Genomic DNA, 14,269 nt, shown 5'->3' on the forward strand with positions numbered 1-14,269 from the left:
ATTTGCATGGAAACATGTAGAATAATGTTTGACCACATATCTGAGCACCATGCCTGTGCCAATATGACCTAGAAAATTCACTATCACAGTCAGTGTGGCTAAAAAAAACCTGATCTAGCAAAGTCCAGATTGTACTTTTACATGACTATAATTAAAAGTCACATTGCAAGAGTATGATGTATAGGAATGGGAAAATGTGTGGCCATTTGGGGGGTAATATGGCATAGAATGGTAAATTCTTCAATATTATGGTTATGTGTATGATGTAGGACAGGGATGAACAAAGAAGATGTGTAAGTATACAGGTAATGTTTTATCATATATCTGGGTAGTAAGTACATGAGTGTATATTGTACTTCATACCTTAATTGTTCATAGCTATGAATATTCATACTATAAACACATACAGGGGCACCTGCATGGTTCAGTTTGTTAAGCATCTGACTCTGGATTTTGGCTCAGGTCATAATCTCATGGTTCATGAGTTTGAGCCCCAAATTGGGGTCTGGGCTGTGCTGCTTGGGTTCCTCTCATTTCCTCTTTCTCTGTTGCTCCCCTATTTGTACTTTCTCTTCCTCTCTCTCAAAATAAATACACTTAAAAAAACATAAATATATATACACATATTGTGATATTGTGATTTATAATAAAAAAATGTGTATCTCCAACAGAGCTCCTAAAACCATTGGGATTTCCTAAGTGATGACAGCAATAATGATGTCTTTTGTTAGGTTAAGGAGATGACTTTTGAAAAGTGCCTAGGTAACCTAAGGATGGTGGTTGGTTGCCAAGGTAAACAACAGCAATAAGAAGGTTAGAAATTGCAGTCCTCCCCCACAGTCACCCCTACCACCTCTGGGGAGGGGAGAAGGACTGGAATTTGAATCAGTTACCAATAATCAGTGATTTAATCCGTCATGCTTGTAATGAGGCTTCCATGAAAACTCAAAGGACAGGGTTCTGAGAGCTTCTGGGTTGATGAACATGTGTAGATGTGGGGAGAGTGGTGTACTTGAACATGGACGCTGTACTTTGCCTTAGGCATCTCTTCTATCTGGTTGTTCTGACTTCTGTCTTCTTATAATAAACTGGTAATCTAGAAATTGTTTCTCTGAGTTTTGGGTGAGCCACTCTGGCAAATTAAACACAAGGAGAGCTGGTTGAAATCTCTGATCTATAACCAGTTGATCAGAAAGCACAGGCAACAAGTTGGACTTGAGATTGGTCTCTGATGTTGGTGGAATACACTTGTGTAGGTCTGAACCCTTAACCGGTGGGATCTGATGCTGTCTTAGGTAGGTAGATAGTGACAGAATTGAATTGATTTGTAGGATGCCAGGCTAGTAATTTTGAAACCCAAAATTGCTTGGTAGTGTGGGGAAATTCCCCTCACACATTAGAACGGGCGACCAGAATTGTACATATGTGCATATGTATACAATTTAAAGTCAGAATATCATGGTCTATATTGTCCTTCCATCATACTGTAGGAAAGTTGGGATCCTAAAGAAAATCATGGTTTTTCACCTATTATAGCTTGACCAGAATTTGTCACTATAAATGTAAATTTTGTATTTGCAGCATCTACTTATTTTTATATTAAAGTTGAACTTATATCCTGTTCAGAGGGCCTTGTTTTCAAGTCACATAATGCAGCCTCAGTACTAAAACTGCTAATTTCAACAAAGATAAAACATATGCATGCACACGTGTTCTTTTTTTTTTAAGTTTCTTTAGTTCATGAAATGTTGAAAGTAATGTCTTCACAAAGACACCATTTTTCCTAATTACATAGCTAGTGCAAACAAAACAGGCACATTTTAAAATAAGAAATAGAGACTTATTACTCAGAAATTCTTGTTTGAATCAGGTGCAAGTGTATAAAAACTAAATTATGTATAGGTAGATTGTGTGAAGTTGATATTAGAATACTTAAGATATAAAGCATTAGTTCTTTTGAGACACTTGATGTGAACCAAAATGTGATTGGATTACCAGAGGCCATGCTTATTTCATCCTTATTTTAATGACTACTGACTATATGCCATTAAGAATGAGACTAACTGGTAGTGGGATGCTTTGTTTCAATCACTGACTTGCAGATCTAAGCAAATTACTTAGCTTACAGGGTCCTGATTCCCCATTTCTAAAATCAAATTTCTGATCTTTATCTCAAAGAGTCTATGGATTATGATTTTCATTCATATGAAAAGATGGACTTTTCTTCTGTGTGATGGGGTGTCCTAGCACTTCTAATCAGGAAAATATTTTCACTGTAAATAGCAATGTATTTTATTTTGAATTTTCTAGCATTTGAAATCCAAATGGTACTTAGGAAATTTTCTGTACTAGTAGATAAGTTACCACTCATTGAGATCTGTCACTGATTTATTTTTCACACTTACTATTTTTATAAAGCAGTGAGAATTTTTCAAAATCATGATTCTTTTCAAGTTATTTAATGGCTGCAGTAAATGAAACCAAGGTGTATGTATACCTATTAGTATTTTTCATATCACTCATAATTTCATGGTATACATTTTTGTTGAATAGATGAATAATTGCATACCTATTTCTTTATCCGATTTGTTTACTGAACAACCAGCCAAAATTGTTTTTTACTATGACACGGTGTTTACCATCAATGTATTCTATTCTAGCTAGAGATTTTTTTTTTTTTCCTTTCCAGGAAGGAAATGCATCCTTGTGGGGAGAAAAGCTTAAAATAATCTTTAAAAAGTGGGAAAGCAAAGTCTGCATTGAAATGCTAATATGTTTTGGGATAAAAGCAAGAGTATAAATAATTAAAAATAATAAAGCTTAACAAGGTTTCTGAGCATATAACCTTCCAAAGTGTTTGCAGTGAGACATAGTATTACCCATAGTGTGGGTAAGAACTTGAACACCATAGCCAGAATGAAAATAGCGTCTTATGTATCACAAATACCATGCATGTTTTTGCCAAATTTATGTCCAAATGAACTTCATCATTGGCAGAATGAAGCATTGTGATAATTCTTGCATCTAAAATAGACTTAAGTCGGGGCACCTGGGTGGCTCAGTCGGTTAAGGGTCTGACTTCGGCTCAGGTCATGATCTCACCATGGGAATTTGAGCCCCACATCAGGCTCTGTGCTGATAGCTCAGAGCCTGGAACCTGCTTTGATTCTGTGTCTCCCTCTCTCCTCTCTCTGCCCCTCCCCTACTCACACTCTGTGAGCAAAAAATAAATAAACATTATCTCTCTCTCAGAAATAAACATTAAAAAATTAAAAAAAATAAAATAGACTTTAATATATGAAGCAAAAATATTGAGAGATGAGTAAATGTTTATTGAACTTATGAAAACTGTCTTGATATATTTTGTTTTAATATATTCAATCAAAATACTCTAAGTAACATCTGAAGAATAAATAGAAACGTACCCAGATAGAGGTATAGCCATATAACTACCATAGTTAGGATAGCTAGCCATAGTCTAGAACAAGGCTTCCTTTACCTGATAATGACTGACTTGCCCTCAAAATGTTTTTATGCTCTTTTTTCATTATTTTATATAATCTAGAAAAAAATAACTTACATAGACTTGTCTATCAAGTAAAGCATTTTGATAACAGACCTAGTGACAAAGATTAGCATCTACTTGAGACACATTTTGAGAATAATCTCAGGAGTCAGTGCCAAAGCCAAACAGAGAAAGAGATAGTATGTGACCTCTGCACTTGGCCAAATGCATCATATTAAACACTGTAAGCATCAACGGACTAAGCTTTTTAATATTTATTGAAGATGTGCTAAATGCTGTGTAACAATCCAGCATTCTTGAGGAAGACGTTGCCTATCAGTTTGTGTTTAAGTGAAGGCTGCATAGAGGAGAAAAAGGCTGTATAGAGCTTTAAAGAGTATGATTCTCAGCCCTATATAAATTGTTAATTTTAGGTTACATGGTATCTGAAATACATAATCCTACAATTTTGTGGGGTTACTATGAGTATGATTGTAATTATTGATGATTATGTCCTATCTGTGATATTAATAAAAGTATACAATAATAATTAAATGATAAATTACCTCAATGAGTAGGGTTTAAGGTGAGGTCAGTAGGTATTGATTTTGTATTTATGTTGAGCCATAACTAAAGAATGTCAATATGCCTGTGTTCTGAGGAATCTGTCCTAGAGGGTTAAAAAGAATAACACAAAATAAAGGAAATAGAAGTTTAATCCTCTGCTTATCCAAAAGCACTCCTTATAGAAAGACTAGAATTGTCCTACTATAATAATAATAGTTCTAATAATAGTGGGAAAATGAATTTATAAGATGCTTTGTACCCTAAGGGTAGCAACTTATAAAATAACAGAAATTTCCATCAAGAACTAATATTCTGGACTAGTAAAATAACTGTTTGGACTAGGATATTTTTTGAATTTCTTAAACTTAGACTAATTTTTTATTTTTGGTTCGTTAAGGTATGTGTATAATTTTCTTTGTCAAATAATTTTCCTGTATTTTCAGATTTTTCTACTATACTGTATTATTTTATAAATGAATAAAGTTTAAAATGTATATGTAAAATATCTGTTAATACAACATAAACTTTCCCCTATGCAACGAACACATCAACAGTATATCCAAATTTTGTATCATAGACCCATGGAAAATAACTTTTTGGGAGTTGGCAAAACTACAGTGCAAACTTTTGTTAAGCTCAAGAACCTGTGTAATTATAACCTGAAGGTTTGAATAAATATATTGCCATGTAAGTGTATGTGGGATTTGGGGATGGAAATATGTAAAAGAGAAAGTAAAAATAGGCAAAGGACTGTCTTAAGTTGAGTTCCCTGGAGGCAGAGGTAGAGATAATGAGGGTGAAGGAGATTGAGGGAGGAAGTATTCTCAGGAAGAGGCCAGAGATGGGAGCAGGAGAGGACAGAGGAATAAAACCATAGCAAAGAGGTGTTCTTATCTGGAGACTAGCTTCTACTTCATCCTGTAGGAGACTTTGAAGCAAGAATGACAGTACACAGTTGGTCTCCACTTGAGGCATTCATGTTTCTAGCCTGTATAGGTCTGTCCTGAGCTTCAGGCTACCTCCTATCTGCAGAGGATTTCTTCGGAGAAGGGGACAGCTGGAGCCTTTGGCAGTCAGCACTCAATAGCTAGAGGGTTGGTGCACCTACTCAATTAAGGAGATATAGGTGGGGCACCAGAATTACTCATTATAAGACATTTCATGTTTGGAAAGCCTCACTTTCTGTTTTGTGAAAACCACCACAACAATAATAGGAAAACGGGTAGGAATTTTTAGAGGAAAGGATGTGAACTTTTGAACCGTATCTGGATGATGAATTCCAAATCCATCCCATCGTAGCATTTGTAAGTCACTAAACTTTGCTGAACCTCAGTTTCTTCAATTATGCTATGGCAATGCCAGTTAGATGTCTTTCTAAAATACCTTGGAAAGTGCCTGGAATATCCTAAATGTTGAGTTAATAGTAACTACTTGCTTTGTGACACTAATCACTTGTGTTAAGATTGTTTATTCCTTAAAATTAGCTCCTGTTTGTAGAGTACTTTAGTGTTTGCTACATTTTTCTATACACATTATCATATTTAAACTTTATAAAGACCTCTGAGGTCAGGTTATACATTATTTATCATCTTTTACATATTAGTAAATACATATTCAGAGAAGCAATATGGGAGATAAACTGTATTAGTTACCTACTGCTGGATAACAAATTACTCCTAAGCATAGCAGCTTAAAATATCTCATTTTTATTATCTCACAATTTCTGTGGGTCAGGAATCAGAGCATGGTTTTATTAGGTTCTCTGCTTCAAGGTGTCTCACAGATAGAAATTAGGATGTTGGCCCATATCTCTCTCACAAGGCTATCACAGCATTGGTAAGAGCTGTTGATATCTCAAGGTTCAAGTAGGGCAAAATTCACTAGTGGTTCTTGGCAGGATTTTGTTCCCCAAAGTCTGGTAGTCTGAGAGCTTCAGTTTCTTGTTGTACAGGTCTCTCTAACATTTGCGTCTTGTTGCATCAAAGTGAGAAAGATGAGGATGTGTATTTGGAGGGACAGAATGCCAGTAAGAAAGTACTGGCAAGAGAGAAACTGTGGTCTTTTACAATCAACAAAGTGACATGCATCATTTTTACTGTACTCTGTTCTTTGAAAGCACATCACTGAGTTCAGCCCACATGCAATGGGAGATTATACAAGGGTGTGAATACCAGGAGATGGGAATTGTGAGCCATGTCAGAGCTGCCTACAACAGAAACCAGTTTTTTGTGGGTGATTTGTTTTGTTTTGTTTCTTTTGGTATATACTGTTCAGAAATTGGGCTAATATAATGGAGAATGTAATCAATATTTTGATTATTTTTCTCTTTCTACCTCTAGCAAAAGGTTACTTTTGTTTAATTTTATAGGGTCACGTTGATAGTAAGTAGCAAATCTGTACTCAGGTTGTAATGATGAAAACCAAATACAAGTGGTCTGACTTCTATCAGACATCAAGAATAGCATCTGATCCTTTATTTTGCTTTGCAGAATGGCTTGTTTTATAAAGTTAGTGCTCAAAAAAGGTTGTTGAATAAACTTAACAAAATGCTAACCAGAAGGATATTATCCTTTATTTTCTTCATTAATCTTGTTGAAATTCCAAATAAATTTTTCCAGACCTGTGCAGAAAGTGAATAAAATAAAGCCAATACTGTTAGATGGTGTCCCCTCTAACTTTTCAGCATGTGGTAGGAAATTTTTCCCTTGCAAAGGCAGACTGCACTGAATTCTGCCAATGTGTCAATGCTTATGATTGCTTTATTATGCAGGCTTATGCCACTCATAACTTACCAGATTTTAAATTACTATATAAATTTCCATAGTTAGACAATATAGGAGACATCAGTTTAAAAAGCATCTAATCTTATTTTCAAAGCTAGATAAGAAACAGTCAACACTTTAGAATGAAAGCAATACCCCTAAGCTAGAAAGTAAGAGTCTAACAATATTATCTAGACTAATCACCACTTGGTATCACAATCATAATACTTGCAAAATAGAAACATTGGTTTAATTAATAGTAACACCTGCAGGGTAAGAAGATCCAGAATTTGCTTCTTTTGGGGGACATGGGGGCTGACATAACACATCCCAGTTTTCATTGAACAAATCTATAAATTAACCTAAAATACATGATAAAGGGAATGCAAATACCATCCGAAGTGTGAATTTTAGTCCTATGTTTATTATGGCAAAAAATGTTTTTTTTTTTTCTTTTTTCCTTTCACCTATCTTTTTTAATAGAACTTTTATATCATTTCAAATTGTCTTTTTATCACCTTACCTTACCATAGGTGGCCAGGTAGGACTCACTAAATCTAAGAAAGCAATAGAACAAAATAAAACTACAAAGTAAAATTTATGGGTTTTTTTTTGTAATTTTGTAGTTGTCTAATTTCAGATTCTACTTTCAGCCTTGATTTGTATGTAACTGCACATGACTTTCTACCCTACCTACTAGATGGTCAACCGCTTGAAAATAAGGACAAAATCACATTCATTTGTTTATCTCACAGCATATGACAAAAAACCTTGTATCTATGTCAGGACTTAATAAGTATCAAAATGTAGCTTGTCATAAATAAAAAAGTTAACAGTGTGAGGGAACTTTCAGCATGGAGTATGTGAATCCAGTTAGTAACAAAGGCATAATAAGAGGAATTTCAAGGTTCAGGAATTACTAGGAAGGATAATCTTAGGAAGTGGTATATACAGAATAAAACAATGCTTAAATAAAAAGACCAATCTACATGCTTGTTCACAAAAAGCATATGATCAGAATTCAGCTAATATTTCTGTAAGAGTTTCTCTGTAGCTTGTGGAATCATTAATTGTTCAGTTTTAATGGCTAATGAACATTTAAAAATATTCACCCTCACCAATAATTAAAGGAATTAAAATTAAGATAATAAAATTTGATTTTTCACTTATAAAAATAACATTTTTAACTGCCACAGTGAAGTGTTAAAGGATACAGAGAAATCACTCGCACATGCACACACACACACACACCACACATACACACATGCAACTTGAAAATGAACAAATGCACAATACTGCAGGAATGAATAATACTACAGCAGCAATTAACGTAAAAGAACTTTAAAATACTCTATACAACCATGCTTTAAATCAAGTAGAACCAAATTTAATGAAAGACGTTTAAGACAAATGAAACAATATTGAGAGAAGCTAAAAAAAACAACAGAATAAATGGAGAATGTTTTATGATCATGGGTTGAAAAGAGAGAAAAAAAAAAGAATGGAGAAAACTTGAAGATCTTATCCTCAAATTGACTGATGGATTCAGTAAAATCCCAGTGAAAAGCCCCACAAATTTGTGTCGCTGTGTATTGTCTGGAAATTGACAAGCTGATTATAAAATTCATAGGGAAATGCAATTGCCAAGGCGTTCTAAAGAAGCACAATGGGCAGGACTTCCTCTATAAGGGATCAAGATTTATTATAAAGCCAAATTGAGTGGTATCAGTGCAAGAATAGACTAGTAAACCATTGGAAAATTAGAGTCCAGACATAGGCCCATGAATATGTGTATTTAGGAGTAGGGGAAAAATTATTATAGATTCTTACGGTGAAATGAAATAATTGAAAGAAAGACTTAATTACATGAGAGAAAATTTCTCCTATGTTGAAAAAAACAAGATAAAAAATTTACTAAAGTGGCTTTTTTAAAATGTAAGGAGAAAAAAGTCACCAAAATATTATCAAAGATCCTCTATAGAAAATAATATGGCAATTTATGAATATATACTATATATATATATAAAACATGTATACATTTTATAATCAGAAATAGCCTTAATATTAGAAAACAGAAGTACGAAGTAAGAGAAACTTTTTAGACAGCCTATAATTACATTAAACAAGCTATGCATTTCAAGTTAGTTTAGATATAATCATTCTCAATTATTTTCTTTAAAATCTTAGAGGATGTCAAAATTGGAAGTAAGCGAATATTCAGGTGTTTTAGAGGTGAGTTTGAATCTAGAGGTCCATGCTTATGACTTCAATGAAGGGCACTTGGGAAGTATGACAGAAAGCAAATACTGAAATGTAGGTGACAGAGACTGTATGATTCTGTTTCTAGTTTGAATATCATTCTCCCCAGTGAAAAGAAATACACAGAGCCACGAGTGGCAAAATTCAGCTTCTTCAGTGTCCTTCATATCTTGCAAGATTGTGTGTTAGGAGAGTATAGCCTTTAAAATTTTACAGGAAGTTCATTTAGAAAAAAATTGGGGGGCACTTAGGTGGCTTAGTCGGTTGAGTGTCCAACTTTGGCTCAGGTCATGATCTTGTGGTTCGAGAGTTCAAGCCCCACATCAGCTCTGTGCTGACAGTTCAGAGCCTGGAGCCTTCTTCAGATTTTGTATCTCCTCCTCTCTCTGCGCCTCTTCCCTTGCACTCTGTCTCTCTCTCTCAAAAATAAACATTAAAAAAAATTCAGAAAATATTTCTTTTGACCTAACTTTTTAAATATACATATTTAAAATTTTTATAATGCTATACTTTATTAAATCCTCTAAAAGGCAAATATTAGTGATTTTTTTTTATTAAATGCAATCTTTGGTTTTATCTAATGTGTATAATTGAAGGGGTTCAAGGTATTATTTAAATCAGTTTTTTAAGATTCATATATCTTAATGCTCTAATCTTAGAAATAAGTAGCAAGCATTGAAACATTGGGAAGGAAACAAAAGAATATTAAAGAGAAAGGAAAGGAAACCTAATTATACATTTATAAATACTTGTGTAAGCTCAGAGTTTCTTTAAGGAAACATTCCTCTCTCATACTTTATCAACATTTCTGACTGAGGCTGGCCCCAAGCTCTAGTACCACCTATAGGCATGTAACCTAAGTCTGAAAAATCAGATTTTTCTACCACCTTCCCCTGATCAAGTAATAAGTCCAGGTCTACAGATGGAACAGATAAACCGAACTATTCTGTGTTGTGTGTATGTATTTTCTTTCTTTCCTTTCATCTTTCCCCTCCCCTTCCCTTCCTTTTTTATGAATTTGTAGGCCCAAGAGGAGAGAAGGTGTTTTATTTTTATAATTTATTTATTTATTTTTTAAAACAATTTTATGATGTCAATTTTAAATAGTTTTATTTAAGACATTGCATTTTCCACTTAACAATACAGTGCTTATAAAGTGCAATGTTATATTTCCTTTCCTTGTGCACGTAGTCCATATTCAAGTATCAAGGATGCCCAGTTTACTAACTATAGCAGCTCAACTTTAAAACTGCCATGGAATTTGCTACAAATTTGGGTCCTTCAAATGTTTTGTGTGGAACATTGCTAGACCTATTCTTAGCTTGGCTTAATCAACCTCTTCAATGGTGGGCCCAGAGGAGGCACCTGCAGATGGGGGAGCTCCACCACCAGGGAAGCCTCCAGGCATGCCTCCTGCACTCTGGTACAGCTTCGTAATGACGGGATTGCAGACCTTCTCCAGCTCTTTCTGCTGATGCTCAAATTCTTCTTTTACTGCAGTCTGGTTCTTACCCAGCCAGTTGATGATTTCATTACACTTGTCCAGAATCTTCTGTTTGTCCTCATCGTTGATTTTACCCTGACGCTTTTTATCTTCAACAGCCGCTTTCATGTTGAATGCTTAAGATTCAACTGAATGCTTGATGGACACCTAGTCTCGCTGCTTCTTATCTTCAGCTTTGTGCTTCTCAGCTTCCTGGACCATGTGCTCAATGTCTTCCTGGCTCATGCGACCTTTGTCATTTGCGATGGTGATCTTGTTCTCTTTTCCTGTACTCTTATCCACAGCAGAGACATTGAGAATGCCATTAGCATCAATATCAAAGGTGACCCCAATCTGAGGAACACCCTGGGGGGCAGGAGGTATGCCTGTGAATTCAGACTTGCCAAGTAGGTTGTTATCCTTGGTCATGGCACGCTCACCTTCATAAACCTGAATGAGCACACCAGGCTGGTTGTCAGAGTAGGTAGTGAAGGTTTGGGTATGTTTGGTAGGAATGGTAGTATTGTGCTTGATGAGAACAGTCATGACTCCACCAGCAGTTTCAATGCGAAGAGAAAGACGGGTGACATCCAACAGCAGCAAATCTTGAGTATTTTCAGATTTGTCTCCAGAAAGGATGGCTGCCTGGACAGCTGCACCATAAGCGACAGCCTCATCAGGGCTGATGCTCTTATTCAGTTCCTTCCCATTGAAAAAGTCTTGTAGAAGTTTCTGAATCTTGGGGATACTTGCAGAACCACCCATCAAGACAATATCGTGGATCTGAGACTTGTCAAACTTGGCATCCTGAAGGGCTTTCTCTACAGGGTCCAGGATGCCACGGAACAGGTCAGCATTTAATTCTTCAAACCAGGCACGAGTAATAGAGGTATAAAAGTCCATTCCTTCATATAGAGAATCAACTTCAATACTGGCCTGGGTGCTGGAAGAAAGTGTGCACTTAGTGCGCTCGCAAGCAGTATGGAGGCAACGTGCTGCCCGCTTGTTCTCACTGTTGTCCTGCTTATGTTTTCATTTGAACTCTGCAATAAAATGGTTTACCATTCGGTTGTCAAAGTCTTCTCCACCTAAGTGGGTGTCTCCAGCAGACTTGACCTCAAAGATCCCATCTTCAGTAGTGGGGATTGACCCATCAAAAGTGCCACCTCCCAAGTCAAAGATCAGCACATTCCTTTCAGCTCCAACCTTTTTGTCTAAGCCATAAGCAATAGCAGCAGCAGTTGGCTCACTGATGATTCGTAGTACATTAAGACCAATATTTCCAGCATGTTTGGTAGCCTAATGCTGAGAGTTGTTAAAATAGGCAGGTACTGTGACTACAGCATTGGTAACAGTCTTCCCAAGGTAAGCCTCTGTGGTTTCCTTCATCTTTGTCAAAACCATAGAGGACACCTCCTCTGGACAGAAACTTTTGGTCTCTTTCTTGTATTCTACTTGGACCTTGGGCCTGCCAGCATCGTTCACCACCATGAAGGGCCAATGCTTCATATCAGATTGGATGACAGCATTGTCGAATCTACCTCCAATCAGATGTTTGGCATCAAAAACTGTGTTGGGATTCATTGCAACTCGATTCTTTGCAGCATCAATAGTTCAGTGTCAGTAAAGGCGACATAACTTGGGGTGGTTCGGTTTCCCTGATCGTTGGCAATTATTTCCACTTTCCTGTGCTGGAAGACACCCACACAGGAGTAGGTGGTGCCAAGATCAATGCCAACTGCAGGTCTCTTAGACATAGTTACTTCAGTAATGGGACTGGCCCGGCTTGAGAAGGGAACAGCTACCTGGAGAGCTAATGCCGCATTCAATGAGACCCTTTTTAGTTTTATTTTTATAAGTAAATTTTTATTTTAAGCTAGGGACACCTGGGTGGCACAGTCAATTAAGTGTCTGACTTCAGCTCAGGTCATAATCTCATGGCTCAAGAGTTTGAGTCATGGCTCTCGGCTAACAGTTGACATCCTGGAGCCCCTTTTGGATTCAGTGTTTCCCCCTCTCTCTGCCCCTCCCCTGCTCATGCTCTGTCTGTCTGTCTCTCTCAAAAATAAACATTAAAAATTATATGGAACTCCTGATGTTGATTTTTTTTTTTTTTTTTTTTTTTTTTTTTTAGCACTGTGTAAGGAATCTTAAGAATCAACCAACACTCAGGAAAGGACATATTAAGAGAGAATCCTGATGACATAGGTAGAAACCTGTATCTAGACATTTCAAAATCCTTAGTTTCATGTACCACTATATTGGCATTAAAGTAGTTTCAAGTGACAAAACTAGTTTAAACAAGCCATCCATAGGGTGATATTCAGGATTATTTTTTCAACAACAAAATCTGCTTTCCTTTTACCATTAAACCCTCAGAGTGGGCTCAACTCTCCTTGACTTCAGTAAAGGTCAAGTAGAAAAAAATAATAGGTTCTGCAGTTGCTGTGTTTCTCAGCCAAGTGTCACAAAGAACAAATCCACAATTTTTAGTCTACCCTAGAGCTTCTTGCAAGTAATGACACCAACACCAACAATAAAATAGGTGGGGAAATTGGATTCACAGGAACCCCTTATTTATGCAAGATATAAATGTCAATGAGTAAAATGTGTAGGGTACCAAAGTTCATGAGCAGGCAGTCTTATTACAGTGCCTTCTATTTATAATCCAAGTCTGAACATTTATCTGTTTTCCACTGCTAAAGTCTCTCTCTAGACCTTTCCCAAAGGTGGAGTTAGCTAAAACACAGCTTACCACCTCTTGTTACTATTTCCTTCCTTTGCATGTGGCTTTTCATATTATAATCTTAGTGGTGTTAAGTAAGTCTTTGTAGCCTGGAGAGCCAAGAGCGGGGCTTGCATAGTATTTTGGCTGTTCTTACTTGTGTGAGAAATTCTTTTTCCTTATTCTGTTTTTACTAGCTGGGTATGAAAGCACCTCCTCCTTACTGTGCTGATTATGAAAATTCAGTATAGCAGCAAAGAACTCCTGTCAACATATTTCTCTTAGCCTTAATTCTTGCTCATAAATAGCATAACGATGAGGAGCATGGACACTGGGACCAAACTGAAGTTGGAATACTGGCCCCAATTACTGGCTGTGTGATATCGGGGAAATCATTAACTCAGATTGTGCCTCAACCTCCTCATCTCTAAAAAGGGGAGAATAAGAGGAACTAGTTCATACTGATTTTGTCAAGATTAATTGTGCTTTTATTATTTGAGCTGTATTAGATGACCTCAACATATGATATATAAAATATACAATATTTGCAAGCTTATTTATTTAAAAATAAACTTAAGTATATATCTATATGCATATTCCATTCTCTGCTGTAAGGTGAGAGAACTTCCAAATTGGTGAAGAGAATTAAAAAAAAAAATTAACGTTTATTTATTTTAGAGAGAGAGACAGAGCGTGAGGTGGAGAGGGACAGAGAGAGAGGGACACAGAATCAGAAGCAGGCTCCAGGCTCTGAGCCATCAGCACAGAGCCTGATGTAGGGCTCAAACTCACAGACTGTGAGATCATGACCTGAGCTGAAGTTGGATGCTCAACCAACTGAGCCACCCAAGTGCCCCTGGTGAAAAGAATTTTTAATCACAATAAAAAACTTACAGTTACCAAATTAATACTATAACTCTTTCTGCAGCACCTTGGTTAGGATGCTCTTCTTGGAACAAAATTATATT

The 14,269-nt window shown here is 36.2% G+C and overlaps 1 pseudogene; it reads right to left on the bottom strand.

Annotated features, from left to right (window-relative positions):
* Positions 1-10,420: 10,420 nt before the first annotated feature.
* Positions 10,421-12,333, bottom strand: LOC122230139 (annotated as a pseudogene).
* Between the last annotated feature and the right edge of the window lie 1,936 nt (positions 12,334-14,269).

Source organism: Panthera leo, chromosome C2 (assembly GCF_018350215.1).
Source record: "Panthera leo isolate Ple1 chromosome C2, P.leo_Ple1_pat1.1, whole genome shotgun sequence".
NCBI lineage: Eukaryota > Metazoa > Chordata > Mammalia > Carnivora > Felidae > Panthera > Panthera leo.